The sequence below is a fragment of the Amblyomma maculatum genome, chromosome 2 (genome assembly GCF_055883805.1).
Source record: "Amblyomma maculatum isolate TAMU_Amacu chromosome 2, ASM5588380v1, whole genome shotgun sequence".
NCBI lineage: Eukaryota > Metazoa > Arthropoda > Arachnida > Ixodida > Ixodidae > Amblyomma > Amblyomma maculatum.
The window spans coordinates 211,600,046-211,616,524 of NC_139345.1; the positions used below are offsets into that span (position 1 = coordinate 211,600,046).

General features: G+C 45.3%; 1 long non-coding RNA gene across 1 annotated transcript; it reads left to right on the forward strand.

The window, feature by feature from the left end:
• Window positions 1-5,207: 5,207 nt before the first annotated feature.
• Window positions 5,208-10,121, forward strand: LOC146201223 (uncharacterized). The gene is made up of 4 exons (XR_014704869.1): window positions 5,208-5,350; window positions 6,263-6,372; window positions 8,532-8,633; window positions 10,008-10,121. It is a non-coding gene; the product is annotated as an uncharacterized LOC146201223 (long non-coding RNA).
• The last annotated feature ends 6,358 nt before the right edge of the window (window positions 10,122-16,479 follow it).

Genomic DNA, 16,479 nt, shown 5'->3' on the forward strand with positions numbered 1-16,479 from the left:
TTACACTTGTTAGGTTCTTCTTCATTCTGTAAGGCGAAGGACGATAATCAGGCCTGAACGCGGCCGGAGGAAAAATGTTTTCTTGACTAAGTTCCACATTGTGCAACGCATGGTCCGAGCGCTGCTGTTTTACAAAATTCTGGCGCTTACCGGTCCCGAAAAGGCAGCGTCGTCGTTTTCATTGACTGCGCTTCAACGGGGCTCGGGATACGCAGGCTGCGTCGGAATACTTATGATGTCGCGGGATGTCACAGTCAGTCGTGCTGTACCTGTTATTCATCCCATTACTGATTAACCAGTTCCCGCAAATGGCTAATCCTCTCCGTGTGGCGTCGTCATATTCGCAGAATAAATGGTTTTTTTCTGATGTAAAAAGTAATTTTCTGTTCACAATTGTCCGAAGTGTTCTTGCCAAAACTGTCGCTTTTCTTAATTTGTTGACTCAACTGTCACATCACTTTTGATACTAATTAAAACTTGGCTCGATCACTCTATCCCGGATGAAAACATACTTCTGAGTGAATGCGAATTTAACTTTTTTCGTTGTGACTGTAAAAACACAAAATGACGGTGGCGTCCTCATTGCTACAAAGAAACAAATATGTGCTGTTCCCATCGCTATTACTGTGCTTCTTGAATTTGCCTGAATAATATTACTGATGATTTCTACCGGCCGTGTAGTGTCGGAAAAGCCCACTACGTTCTCCATTCCTGCTTTGATGTTTCATTTGTTCAACTCATAACTGACCTAATGTGAAGCACTGCCTCCACGGCAAATGTCCTCGACCTGGTGTTAACAAATAACCCAGAATTTTGGGCATTTAATGGTATATGCAATCCCGAGGTTATCACAGTGTGCATCATTCAACCGCTCAGCGAAAAGAAAACTACCTTGAAGCGAATTCGGGGCTACAACCGAGGTAATTTCTGAGAGGCTACCTCCGAATTAGATGTGAAACAGTAAACCTGCTCTCAGGACACGGGACTGAAAGAAGCATACAGGCACAAACAAGGAATCTTGTTTGTGCCTGTGTGTCCCGTTCTGTCCCTTGTCTTTCGCGCAGTTTTATGCTTTCTCTTCCAATGAACCAACTAGTCCATCGCGTCTTACTTCAGAATGAAACATTTTTGGTGACTCCCTGGCTCCTTATTCATCCCGCTGGATGGAGCAGAACTAGCTTCTTATTAAAAGCACTCTGAATGAACTCATTGGTGAGCATGTGTCAATGTCAAATATAAAAATGCACCCTCGTTCACACGTCGTCGTAACAATACGAAAAAACCTCTCTATCATCAAACTGCCACGACAGGCCATTCCGGAACAAGCAGAGTCATTGCGATGAAGAATATAAATCACTGCTTAAATCACATCATAGTCATTTCTTCAGTCACGACCTGTCTAACATACTGGCTGCTTATCGGGCGAGTTGGTTAGACATGTTAAATCTGGAAAGCGCGTAAAAAACACAAGGACAAGAGCAAAAGACGGACACACGAGCGCTTACTTCCAACTGATTTTATTCCATGCAAGAAGCAGAATATTTGTTCACTTGAGGTCACATGGGCATGCGAAGGTAAAAACTCAGAGTGAACAGGAAAATACATTACCTCGCTGCACATGCAAAAGATTAAAGATGTGCCATCTCTTTCTCAGACAGCAAAATCCACTTATACAATCATCGCCAGTTCGTGCTATCTCAATTGCCTCAACGATTTCGCGCGTTGTTTTACACTTGCTTTTATAAAGAACTTCACATTGAGGAAAGATATTGCACTTGCACTTGCGATAATGAATGTCCACCTTTTTTGTTGTGCACAACGTAATTATGTTCACCTAATCTCTCATCTAGGCATCTACCGATTTGACCGATGTAATATATACCGCAAGTCAATGGCACCTTGTACACAACCGCTTCTGTGCATTTTACAAACGGCTATTGATGCTTGATCGTGCAACCAGACTTCATCCTGTTTTCTGAAGTGCTCTGCTTACTTGGGGCAGAGAACAGAACATTTACATTCACTCGGTTACCAATTTTTCTAAGGTTGTCTGACAACCTGTGCTTATAGGGAATGACTGCAAATTGTCTTTTATCTTTTGTCTTTTCTGGCTCTTGATGTGACTTAGCTTTTATTTTGTTTATTTTGACAAGTCCTTCTGCTACTGACACCAGCGTGTGCAATGCGTAGCCAGCATCTTGCAACTTTCTTGACTGTAAAAAGATGCTTTCTTCTATTCAAAAAAATGTGGGCATGACTTTTTCAAACAGTTTACGAAACCTAAACGAGCTATGTTACGTTTAATGAGTTTAGAGTGCGCGGAGCTGAAAGGTAAAGGGATGTCTCCATCCCTGGGATGATAAATCTGGCAAGTATGATCTTATAAGCATTTTAACATGATATCAAGGAAACGTGTGCTATTGTTATCAGGGAGCTCATGCGTGACGACAAGTGGAGATACAGTCCGAAAAACAATCTAAAACACTTCCAATGGCCTCATCGAAGGCTATTACAGATGTGTCTAAAAAGATTAACTATTCGATGAACTATTCAGACAGGAGAAAAACTACGACGGACTTTAGCGACTAAAGAAGTAAAGGGCGAAAGCCAGAGGGCCGCATTGCGCAGCGCAACCGGCACTACTTATTGATTAAACTTAATCAATTATAAGCTGATTAACTGAATAGTAATTAAGTAGGCATTCAATCAATTATATAGGTAAATGATGAAATATTATTCTGTTATTAAGGAAGTACTTAATTAGCCATGATCGGTGAATAAATGATAAATTCATTAATTAGTAATGTATCATTGATTGGCATAATTTGAAAGAAACGATCAAATAGTGATTAATTTTCTTAGAATCAAGCATTAATTGGCTCTTCATTCTGAGCGTTGGCACCTTTGTGCCCCCTTTCTCTTTCTTTTAATTTAATTAATCAATTATTCAAGTATTACAATTACACAGTATTACACAGTACGCTAAAGAAAACACACTACAAAGCCTTTCCGCAGCTCGCAAGAAGAAACCCGGCATTGCACACAACTCCGAGTAAGAACACTGAGAAGGCGAAAACACACCGACACTAAAAAAACTAGTGCTACAACTACAGCAACAAAGCTCGCTGTGTCCTTTAATTGTTTTCGATTGCAGCACCGCCAATACTGCGAGGCGTATTTGTGTTGTTTTTTACGAGTGGACGCATAATTATTTTTTTTTCTTCAAATCACTTTTGACAAAAAAATAAATATTTTTATGCACAAAAATGAACGAGAAAACATATTTATTAATTTCTTTTAAATACACGTGCCAAAACATTTAAGCGCATGCGACTTCAGGGCCATTGATTCACTTGCAACGGACCTGTCAGTGGCACTACTGACACTTAATATTGGCTGTTCAGCGTTTTCACGGTGCTGCGAGGTGTTGCGTGCTGTGCCAACAACGGCTGTGCCTGGCAACTCCGCGCTCCGCGACCGTCGCCGTCGCTCTTCCTCAGTTGGCAAGTTACGTCGCTGGCTGCCGAGAGATGGCGACAGCGACGTAGGGTCACCCTCGCCAGGCGAGTGCCGGGTGCGCCGTGTTGCAAAGCGGTCCGGATAGCCACGCGCTGCCGCTGTCTCGCTGTTTCGTGGACTGTTCTGCTGTGTGCAAGGTCATACTTCTACTTTTCTCTGCCTTCGGGTGCTGCAGGAATACAGCACTGCACCAACTGGTAAGTGCCAGCTTTGCTTTGTCCTTCCGGCGATCGCTGCGTAGTATTCAACTGCTTTGAGGCTTGCAAAAAATATTGACAGCACCAAACGCTGTGTTTATTAGGCGTCAATACTGCAATAGTAATGTTAGATGCGGACCTGTGCTTTCTGGACTGCAATGCTAATTGCTTCCCTGCCTAGCTCGTCTGCGTAGTGTGTTAGATGTGCTCCTACGAAGTGTTTTTTTTTTTGTTGCAGTATACGCTAATTGCAAAATTTTGTGATAAAATAGAAACACAAGATTTACATTTTGTGAAGATGACTGCTTTAAAGTGAGTTAAACCAAATCGTGCAAAGCCTATATTAGTTTTCCTTGTCAACTAAATCGCTGTCCCTCTCTAGCATCGGAAACCGCAAAACTCGTACTCAACCGCATTAAGGCCTGTGAGAAATAATGACAGCACCAGAAGTGTGTTTATTACGCGTCAGTAAGGTAATATTTAATATTAAATGTGCACGCGTATTTTCTGGACTGCGATGCTAACTTCCTCCCTGGTTAGCTCGTCTGTGTGGTATGTTACATGTGCTTCAGCGCAGTATTTTTTCCCTAACTGCGCAATTCTGTGAAAAAATAAAAACACGAGCTTTGTCTATTGTGGCAATTATTTTGGAGTGATCGAAACAGAAAGATGCAACGCGTATATTTGTCTTTCCTTGTTTTTCAAGTTAAAAAAAAAAACACTTTTGTACGACGCGCTGAATCATTGAAAGTAACAGGTGATACCAAAATTATTCTCCTTACAGATCTCAATGGCATACTGCGATGCAGTTGTTCCAAACATCTGTAAATCTAGCTGGCTTCTGAAGTGCCATCAGTGACAGCAGTCGCCGTGAACATTTTTGCTACTTGTGGCAACTATTCATCACACCACTTCTACACGGTACTCTTGTAGCACAATTGCTGTTGTGAAATATGTACATAAATGCTGGTGCCTTTCTTCTTTAATTTTGTTTTATTGCAGCGTAGACTAGAATTGTAATTTTTCTATTACCATTGGTGCTAGCGGAGCAGTCATGCAGTTTTTCGAGCCATGCGCGATTTCTTGAAACTGCCTGACATAAAATGTCATATAGCGTTGGTGTTATTGCCTAACAAGTATCATGCTTAGTGGATGTCGGCCTTAGAAGTAAATATGCTTAATATGCACGATTCATGCTTAGGAACAGTTATCCCGCTAGCGAATAACAGCGCTCCCGCCCCGCGCCGACGTTCGTACCCGTGCGACCCGTGCGCCGTCTCGACCCCTACGTCAGTGGCCTCCTCAGCGAGGGGAGCGGCTGCGCCGCGCAACTTTACCCGACGGCGACGCTCTATTGTTCGCGCGGCGCGTTGACAGGCACAGTGGTTGCACACACGTGGATTTATTTTTTGTAGCTGTTGTAAGGACTACGTGGCATCGTTTTATAAATGATGCGGGCCAGACGCTTACAGCATGGAAGCTTCCGACGTCCCTCATGAAGTAGGCAGGAGAAGAAGTGGATGTTTACCTCGTCACTGCGAACGCCGACCTGGAAATAGGAGCTCCGTGCTTCAAGGCACAGTTTTCAACATCTTCTGGAAAACGAGCAGCACCGGCAGAACTTCTTGAGCTGGGTCAGTATTCTTGTTTTCTTTTTTTTGCGTGTATGGGCGTGCATTTTTGGGTCTGCGTTGGCACTGTTAATGTCCGTTCACACATGTGACTTGCGGAGCGACCTCCGCAAGCCGCGAGTGCGACCGTTTTGGCCGAAACGCGAGTTTTCCAGCCGCACTACTACTAGTCGCAAACGGGTAACCAATCAGCGGCTCAGGAACATGGGTTAGATTTACACTGTGGTGAACAGTCAAGATTGACAATATGTGGAAAGCAGGTCGCATTCCCAAGTGTGAATATCGGTCGCGCTGCGCGGCTCTCTGGTAGTAGGCGACAGCCGGTCGCACGCCCTTCGCGAGTCGCAAGTGTGAATAGACCATTGCTTTTTGCACCATGTTTCCTATTATGTCCGATACCCCCCCCCCCCCCCCAAAAAAAAAAAAAAAATGGGACAGATTTCAGCACCGCGGGAGGAAATGCTAATCGTAATCCCCGGCGTGTCATTAGAAAACGGTCATTAAAAAAAAGATGGCAGCATCGTGTTAAGGCAACGTTCCCCCTGTCAACTTGTGTTGCGTCTCCTTTGGTCAGTTTCCTCTAAGCTTTTTTTTTTATAGCATTCGCGTTTATTGTGGCTGGCTTGAACGCTTGTAACACGGAGTGGTACGCCAGAAATGAGTGAATTCCGTGGTTTCGATCAGTGATATTGCCTTGTGCTCTAAATAGCTGAAGCACGGAAACGGGCAAATGACAAAGGTTGAGAAGTGCTTGAAACAAGTGTTGTACAGGACTAGTAGGCTGTGCGGAAGCCTGTGTCCCTGAACTCAAGGCTACTGCCCCACATCTCTGCTTGGATAAGCGGCACTTTCATCTACTTGTCTTTGCTGTCCGTGAAGTTTCCCACATTACTATACTTTTTAATTTATTTTCAGAACGACACATGCTGTGACTGCCATGGATGAAGAACTGGGAGCAGAGCTTTGGGAAGTAGCAGCCTAAAAAGAACTCTTAAAATGCCTTGAGGAAGCTTAAAAAGCTGCTGGTAAGCCATAGCTTGGTGCATTTGTCTTCAGTGGGGTATATGTGGGCGAACAAAGCATACATTTTACAGTGTCGTTTATTATTAAAGGGATGTAATTTTGAGCTTTCAGAAAAGAAATAAGGCAACAAGCACACTTGTTCCAGTAATGTTTTGTAGCTAGAATTCCTGTTGCTGTATCGCAAATTCACTTGAAACTTAAATGAAGAAATAGGAATGATTTCGTGTTTTTTTTTTCAAACTGATTGTATCCGTCCTTACTGGACAACTCTGCATGTTGCATGAGATAGTTTTTAAATTGACTGCATGATTTGGTCCCAGCGAAACAACTAATGGTAAACACATCATTGCTGTGTTACATGCCATAAACAAGCAATGAAAAGGGTCCATGAAAAAGTATGTGTACATGTTGCGGGGCTTCTGATTTATCTACAGCCTGATGCAACTCGAGTAAGACAGACAAATAGATTTGTTCTTCATAAAGAACATCTAGCCATTGGCATCAGCTGATTGTTGTGAGTTTGACGTAATCTTGTTAGCCGAGAGTAACCCCCCGGTCACTATCGAGTGCCTATGCCGGGGGTCTCTTAACTTTGGGCCACAGCAGCCAGTAGAGCTGTGGTGTGGCCTGTTGGCTCAAAAAAGTTAAGGCTTTGTTCCGAAAGCATGTGCCATTTCTGTGAGCCAGCTTTAACAGCACCCTCATTTTCAAACTAAAGTCGATTAAAATGCCTCATGCTCAGGTGACATGTGTCCTTTGTAGGAATGAAGAGGCATATTGGCCTCTTAATCTGTGTGAACTTTAGATAGGTGTCAGCTGCCTTGGTAGCCCAAACATTACCATTTTTATTGCATGTGCATTAAACATAACGTGGCTATGCCACTAACCATTCATTTTTTGAGGTATCGTCACCCTAGATGGGACAGTCAGCTGACTTGGATTGCCAAAATCAGATTGGCATGATAATTTTTCGTCTCACTGTGCCTGTCCCAACTGTCAGTCAGTTGTTGTCAGGTTGCTGGAAAAATTGTTAGCTAATACCTTTCATAAATTGGCAAATGGGTGCAGATTATACTACCTTCATTGAGCTCGTTACATCCTTTTTCTTGCTATATATGTAATTGCCTGGAATAGACCATCGTTCATGCATCGTAGATAAAAAATTAAAGAAAACATTGCAGATTGCCAGAGAATGAATGACAATTATCTCTACTTGACGAAGCCACTCTTGGCTACAAAGTTGTATTTCAGTGGAGTTAAAATACAAAATGTTTATGAACTGTTCATTTTCAGTGAATTTTTAAGAACTGAAGGGGATCTTAACTGCTCCAGTTGCTCACCTATGCTGCCCCTCATAGCCTTCATATTGCTTTAGGCCATTCAGCTTAATATACCAATTTTCTTCCCTTGGAATTACTTTTACACTGAAAAGCCAGGTCTGTGAATTAAATATATTTTGCCAATGTCCATTTTTTTCTTTAGTTGAGATTGTGCCATCAAAGACCACATGTTCAATGCATTGCATATTTTCCGGTCATTTTCCTTAATATACCTGCATACATTAAGTTGAGATTGCTGATTCACATTGTTTTTTATCCCTCATTGTTAATCTTCATTGATAGCCTCCCATGTTGCCTTTAGTCTTTCAGCGAGGCGTAATCTTGCTTATTGCAGTATATTCTGTACATTTTATGTAATACCAGCTTAGTGGAGAATGAATACTGATTTAATCTTGCATTAATATTTGCATAGCCTTTCTCTAAATCTTGGCACTGGAGGGATTTTGTTAGCCATATAATGATACTCTTGCAGCACTATTGTAGTATCAAGCTTGGGAGGGAGAGGACCAGAGTTCCTCCAACCTTCAAGATATTTGGAATTCTACTCATTCAGATGGGTTATATGGCTTGTGTTGCACTTTGTGTAAACGAGTGAAAGCATGATCTTTGGCCTTTGTTGAGCTTTGTGTCATTTAGCCAGTAATGCATGCCAGATAGATAATTGTCACTGTTTTCTATAATGATGCCGCTTATTTCTAAATTGCTGCTCTTGGAGGTGGGGCCGTGCTGGACAAGGCACTCTTGGAGCACCTTGAGCACCCTTGTGGCCATACAAGTGCTGGAAGATTTACCAGACCCCTATTGCACCTTATTTGCTGCAGGAGAACTAAAGACCAAATCCCTGTATGGGGTGTGGAACAACATCCAAAAGGATCGCATTGGGAAAGAGGTGCTCGACTTGGTGCATCTGGAAGCCGTCATATGTAAGTTACTGCAAGCTTATAAATTATAAACAAATGTAAAATATGGATAAAGAGGGAAATGATGCCAGCGAACTGTTGGACTTTACTTGTATAATCTGCTTATGCACTTTTGATGCGGTACAGTTAGCCAACAACACACTTCATAGCACGTACATTGCCCTTCATTCTGTTCATTTTGTTGCAGAAAGTGGATGTGATGACGTGCATGTGGGATGTAGCAGTAATAGAGAAAGTTGGTGATGGATGTTGTTTGAACAGCATGATGAAATAGATTTCACCTTGCTTAGAGTAAGGGCTTCGTGCACTGACATTCTTGGCTTTGTTACGGTAGAGGCTGTGCTTACAGCTGATTGGGGGGCAGCAATCCCCCAAATGACCATTTCATCTATACACATCCGCAGATCATCGGACTATTGTGGGTTCTATCATTATCACATATGGAAAACACTTGATGTTCTGAGGAGCAGTTCTTTATCTCTTGTGCTGCCAATTTTTTACTGCATAACACAATAACTAAGTTAGTTTTTGCAGGAAGCAGGACTGCAATTCAAATCTGCATGCAACTTCTTGGAATTCTGCAGAGAGAATAATTTAGCAGGCGAAGAGAAAAGTGTTGTCCTTTGGTAATCCAAGACCGTATTTGAATGCTTATTTGGGACAATGCATCTGTCTGTTCTTAAAACATTTTAACTTATTCATTATGCTGCCAGTTTCGTTGGTAGGGTCTGTAGTGCAGTTACATTTCACCACTTGGGCCAGATTATTTGACAGTTAAGGGTTTTCTGCTATTTAGTATGAGGGGCACTGTTTTAGCAATTTTCTGTGTCCGAGAGAAGTTTTACTAGTTCGAAATGTGTACATAGTGCTATTTATAGTTGATACAACTCAAGAAGTGGGGCTGACCTGTTCATGTGACATGACGTGGTGGTTAACCACATAGTGTGAAATCGTAGTGAATACTGGATTCCGTCCCTCCAACTCCCGCCTTACGCCACAGCACCCCTACTCCAAATAATATGTTCCATGGCACGGTAAAAAAAAGTGCCTCCTTCCCTTTTCTGCCTAGCTTCCGCTGTAGCACCACAATATCAGCTGCCTGCAAGATTAGCGTAACAATTTCAGGCAACACCATTGGTCGAAGGGCCTTCTTTAATGGGTATTTGCTGATCCATTTTGAGTTGTATCTGACTATAATATAGACGGCCAGCCTCATGTATGTGGCATGATGCATGTGTGGTGCTACATTAATATCTTCAGCTCTGCCACTCATACCTACCTTGTCTGTGCACCGCAATGCTTATGAGCTGAAATGTGTTCTTCATATTGCGTTTTGCTAAGAAACATTAAGACATCTTCATTATACAATTTTTGCAGCTTAAAAGTGCACCAAGTACCTGGCCGCTTCTATGGGCCACATGAAGATCAGCCTGGCCTCCCTACGAGCCTGGAAAGTCCATTAATTCACGAAATAAAATAAACTGGTCAGTCTGAAAAGGATTGCTTCACTTGTACAGGTATTTCAGAAAGTACACAGTGCACTGGATGGAATGCGAGCATGCACAACTGAAAGCTAACACATGAATCAAAAGTTCATAAGCAGTGTATAATCAACAGAATTTCAACAGAAAACATGAGCCACATGTTGCTTTTAAGTTCATATTCGGTGTATAATCAACTGAATTTCAACACAACTCATAAACCACATGTTGCATATATATTTAAGTTTATATTCAGTCTGTTCTCAACAGAAGTTCAACACAAAAATCTACAACGGAATTCCAACTGGAACACATAGGCCAATGTTCAACACATGCTCAATGTTAATCAGCAAAAATGTCACATAATATCCACAGCATTTCAACCGTGCTTATTGAAGCAACTCACAAAAATTCCACAGAATTTTAACACCAGTTTTTGTAAGGGAAGACGCGCGTCGCAACAGCCATCGTCCACCAACGAAGCGCGGGTGCATTGATGGCCTACAACAGATAAAAGTCCGGTGACAGGCTAGCCCCCGCCGCAATTAGGCGGCGGTGACCTACCAGTCCGAGCTTCGTAGGCCTAGAAGCAGTCACCATCCTTCCCCTGGAGGTGAAACGAAGAGGCATCCGTTGTTGTTGTGGCTGTAGGAAGAAGGAAAAGAAAATGCACGGGCCTGCTACTGGCTCTGTAGCTGAGCCACCACGGCTGCCTCGTGTGGACAGAAGAGAGAAAGTAGAGAAGAAAGAAAAAGAAGAGGGAGAGAATTCGGATTGCAAAATATTTATTTCGTCGCTCAAGCATCTAAGGACAGACGTAGTAGATGGCCGCTAGTTCATGGCTGGCGGCGACCTCATTAGCCCGCTCGATGGCCCGTAGTTGAATCTTCGGGTCCTTCTTGGACCCGGACCTTCTTAAGCTGGAGCATCACGTCCTGTTTGGACAAGTTTGCGCTAAAGCCAACCATTGTTGGAGGAAGTCGCGGCCTTCCGCGTAATTTTGCAGTCAGTTAAGAATGACATGCTCTATTAGCTTTCCGATGCAGGACGTGAGGGAGATGGGCCGCAGATTCTCGATTGAGAGTTTCTTGCTCAGTTTTGGGATGAAAGTGACCCGCGCCTGCCTCCATTCCTGAGGGCCGGGTCTCGCCTTCCCGCCAGTAGGTGTTCATTAGTTGCGTCAGGGCCGCGACAGACGTGTGGTCTAGGTTTTAGAGCGTTTTTTGACACTCCGTCAGGTCCAGCCGCGGTGGTGGTACGGAGCTGACTGAGAGCAAACCAGGCCTCGGCATCTGCTATGTCGCAATCCAGGGTGTCGTTGGGGAGCCCCTCATAGGCGGGTAGGGGGTCTGTGTTGAACGCGTTCAGGTAGTGTGTTCGGAGTTCGGCGAGTAGCTCAGCGTCCGTACCCGGGTATTGATGAATTATTTCGTGAGCCGGTCTCATTGTGTGCATTTTGTCTGTGTGGGTCGGGCAAGTGTCGGAGGAAGAACAATGTCTTTTTGTTTCCAAGCTGCCCGTTCATATTATCAGAGATTTGGCCCCATTGTATTTCTTGCTTTTAAATATTGCGCTCGGGTTGAGCGATACGCTTGCGTAGATTTCTATTGTGTCTGTCTCTTCCAAAGTTTTAGTAGGCTGGCATGCGCTTTCCACATGTGGAGGAGTTTGGAGCGGCTCCTTAGTCGGTGTCTCGACTGTGGTGGTCTTGATGTCCTCTTTAAGTGCAGCGATCCACTCAGTTAGGTTATCTAAATGGGGGTAGTTTGATCTCTCTAAGTGTCTGAACCTATCCCAGTCGCTGATGCGTGTGCGAATGTGGTGCAGTTTCTAAAATGTGTCAAATGCCGTAGCTATTATGTAATGGTCGCTCCCTAGTGTGTTTCTCGTGTTGGACCAGCAGGAGTCGCTAATGTTTTTGGTGACTGTGAGATCAGGGGAGGTATCTGCGCTAACGCTGTTGCCTACCCGCGTGATTTATTGGGAATCATCAAGAATTGTGAGGCCTAGGTTTTGGATAGACTGCCACAGCTTTGTACCCTTGGGGTTGTTTTTCAGATAACCCCAAGCCGAACGGTGGGCAATAAAATCGCCCATCACAAGCAGCTGCGCTCATGCGGCGAGGCGAGTTGCTTTAAACAGTAGGTCGGGAATTCCTAACCCCGTCTTTCGATGAACTGTATAGGTTGAGTATAAAAAGATTTGCGTCACCCTTTTTTTCTCGGCACAATTTCAAGTAGCGTGCACTGCTCACTAGAACTGTCTATGGTGTGTTGTATAGCCGAAATGTTGCGTTGCTCATATGTCACTGTAAATGGGACGTCGCCGTCGTCCCTGCAGACGCGCGCAGCAACAGCCGTCGTGGAGGGGGGGGGGGGGGGCAGAGGGGTGGCGAAGGGTGGCTGTTCCTGGCCCTACGAGACTGGGACTGGTGGATCAATGTCATTTTCGGTGGGGGCTGTTGTTGTTGTGGCTGTAGGAAGAAAGAAAAGAAAATGCATGGGCCTGCTGCTGGCTCCGTAGCTGAGCCACCTCCGAAGCCTGATTTATTTATAGGAAGGGAAAGGCGCGGTAACTGTCTCACTTGTTTTTCTGTGGACACCGCAACCGCGCCGTAAGGGAAGGGAGGAAGATGGGAGTGAAAGTGGAAAGAGAGAAAGAGGAGCCGTATTGGAGGGCTACGGAGTAATTTCGGCCACCTGGGGATGTTTAACGTGCGCTGACATCGCACAGCACACGACGCCTCTTCATTTAGCCTCCATCGAAACGCAGCCGCCGAGGTCGGGTTCGAACCCGGGTACTCCGGCACAGTATAGTCAGGCGTCTTACCACTGCACCACCCCGGCGGGGCCACCTCCGATGCCTCGTGCGGACAGAAGAGAAAATAGAGAAGAAAAAAAAGAGGGGAGAGAAAGACGCTCGCCGCAACAACAGCCGTCGTCCATCACCGAAGCAGTGGAGGGTGCAATGACGGCCTACAACAGATAAATTCGGTGGCAGGCTAGCCCCCTCCGCAAGAGGCATTGACCTATCCTCTCCCAGTCCCATTAGGGCCAGGATCAGCCACCCTTTGTGGGGGCTAGCCTGTCACTGCCCCAATGTTTATCTCTTGTAGGCCGCCATTGCACCCGCCACCGCTTAGATGGTGGACGACGGCTGTTGCGGCACGCGTCTTTCTCTCCCCCTTATTTTTCTTTCTTCTCTACTTTCTCTCTTCTGTCCACACGAGACAGCGGAGGAGTGCCCCGCCGAGGTGGCGCAGTGGTAAGACGCCCGACTACTGTGCCGGAGTACCCGCGTTCGAACCCGACCTCGGCTGCTGCGTTTCGATGGAGGCAAAACGAAGAGGCGTCCGTGTGCTGTGCGATGTCAGCGCACGTTAAAGATCCCCAGGTGGTCGAAATTACTCCGTAGCCCTCCACTACGGCTCCTCTTTCTCTCTTTCCACTTTCACTCCCACCTTCCTCCCTTCCCTTACGGCGCGGTTGCGGTGTCCACAGAAATCAAGTGAGACAGTTACGGCGCCTTTCCCTTCTTCTAAATAAATCAATCAGTTAATCAGAGGCAGCGGAGGTGGCTCAGCTACAGAGCCAGTAGCCGGCCCGTGCATTTTCTTTTCCTTCCTAAAGCCACAACAGCAACAGCCATCCAACACCTAAGCGGTGGCGGGTGCAATGACGGCCTACAACAGACAAAAATTCGGTGACAGGATAGCCACCGCCGCAAGCGGCGTTGACCTGCCAGTCCCAGCCCCGTAGGACCAGGAACAGCCAACCTTCACCACTTCCTTCGAATTGGTATCCGTGTGCTGTGCGATGTCAGCGCATGTTAAAGATCTCCAGTGGTCAAAATTACTGCGTAGCCCTCCATTACGGCTCCTATTTCTCTCTTTCCACTTTCGCTTCAACCTTCCTCCCTTTCCTTACTGCACGGTTCAGGTGTCCGCAATAACATGTGTGACGGATACTGCGCCTTTCCCTTCCCGTGAAACAATTATTTATTACGCCTCTGATACCGGCTGCATTGGGTCTCCTTCTATGTGCTGTGTAGTGGGGCGTTCGAGGAAGCGCCAAATAAATGGCGCCGCAAGGACGCCTTGATAGAACGCCGGCGGGGTTAAATTCGCATGGTGACGTCATCACCAGTTGTGACGTCGTAAGGGAGATGATGTCGTTATGAAGTCATCATCATCAACATCAGCTTAACAATACCACTGCAGGGCGAAGGCCTCTGCCATATTTCTTCAATTAACCCGGTTCTGTGCTAGCTGCATCCACTTGACCCCTGCGAACTTCTTAACCTCATCCGCCCACCTGACGTTCTGCCGCCCCCTGCTACGCTTTCCTTCCCTTGGAATCCAGTTTGTTACCATAATCGACCATCGGTTATCCTCTCTTCGAACTACATGTCCTGCCCGTGCCCATTTCTTCTTAATTTCTACTAGAATGTCGGTAACTTGAGTTATTTCTCTGACCCACTCTGCACGCTTTCTATCTCTTAATGTTACCCCTACCATTTTTTGTTCCATAGCCCTCTGAGTTGTCCTCAACTTAAGTAGAAACGTCTTGGTTAGCCTCCACATTTCAGCCCCATAGGTGAGTACAGGTAAGATGCAACTGTTGTATACTTTCCTCTTGAGCGATACCGGTAAGCTGCTAGTCATAATCTGCGAGTGCTTGCCAAATGCGCTCCATCCCAATCTTATTCTTCTTGATAATTCCTTTTCATGGTCCGGATCTGCGGTTACTATCTGTCCTAAGTAGACATATTCGCCTACTACTTCCAGTACTTCGCTACCTAATGTAAACTGCTGTTCCTTCCAGAGGCTGTTGAACATTACCTTAGTCTTCTGCATATTGATTTTTAAGCCTACCTTTCTAGTTTTCCTGTCTAGGTCATCAATCATTATTTGCAGTTCATCCCCCGAGTTACTTAGCAAGGCAATGTCATTAGCAAATCGCAGATTACTAAGGTATTCTACATCTACCCTTATTCCTAACTGCTCCCATTCCAAGTCTCTGAATACTTCCTCTAAGCAAGCAGTGAATAGTACTGGGGAGATCGTGTCTCCTTGCCTAACACCTTTCTTTATGGGAATTTTGTTACTTTCATTATGCAGAACTATCGTTGCTGTGCAGCCACTATATATATCTTCCAGCACTTTCACGTACGGCTCGTTTACCCCCTGATTTCGCAATGCCTGCATCACCGCCGAAGTTTCAACTGAGTCAAATGCTTTTTCGTAATCAATGAATGCTATGTATAAGGGTCACTTCTGGTAACTTATGAAGTCACTTCTGGTTATCTGACGACCGGGTGTGACTTGATGACGTCACAGCCGATTACGCAACCATGTGATGGCGTCACATAGCTAGTCTGTCATAGCTAGTCTGCCATTACTCATGACTATTTAGTCATGACTGATGTAAAATTAACACTAGTTAGTCCCAATTCAATCCAAACCGGTCCAATCCAATCCTGTCCGTTGCTGAGTACAAGCATAAAGCTCGGCCGAAATGCGCCGGTACTGTGGCGTTGGTGACTAGTCTATTATCATCACTACTACCATCATCACGCTAGAGGAGAATTAAGAAGTGCTAATCAAGATACCGGTATGGTGGCTAGCCACCATAATACCGGGTCGTTAGGAACGGGCACGTTTCACAATGCTCTCCGCTGGAAACAGCGCATCGGCCGTTGGCCGAGGTTTGCTTCTTCTGAAGACATCGTGGACACCTACAAGATTGTGCTGCCTCGTCTGCCGTGTGGTAATGTAGTGCTCAACATTGCATTTTTGCATGGTGACTTAAATGGCCGTCCGTACCAAGCGCCTGATTTCAGGGATGCCCTTGCCCATGCCATAGACCTTTGGAATATCGGCTGCATTGGACAATATGAAATGAACCATGCTTGGATGGTGACGTGTGAGAATAGCGTTTCAAAACAGAAACTTGTGGACTTGGCGGAGCTACGCGTAGAGGACGGAAATGCATGATATTTGATCCGGAAACAAGAAATATGAAGTTGATGCTGCTCTGGCTCTCACGCCGCGTGGAACATCGCCGGATTGTGGAAGCTTTGGAGCCATATGGCACTGCTCAGACCGTGGAGCGGGAAAAGTGGCGCTGTCCAGAGATGGAACACATGAAGACAGCAAACCGGGAAGTATCTATCACGCTGAAATATGGTGTTTGATCTTCCAGCATTCCTCATACCCTGAGTGTGTTTGGGATCCAGGCGGTGGTAATCATTCCGGACAGGTAGCTACACTGTGTCTTCGGTGCAGCAGGGTTGGACATTTCGAGCGGCAGTGCCGTACGCCTCAATGAATCCAGTGTCGTCGTTTCGGTCACACAGTGGATGCCTGT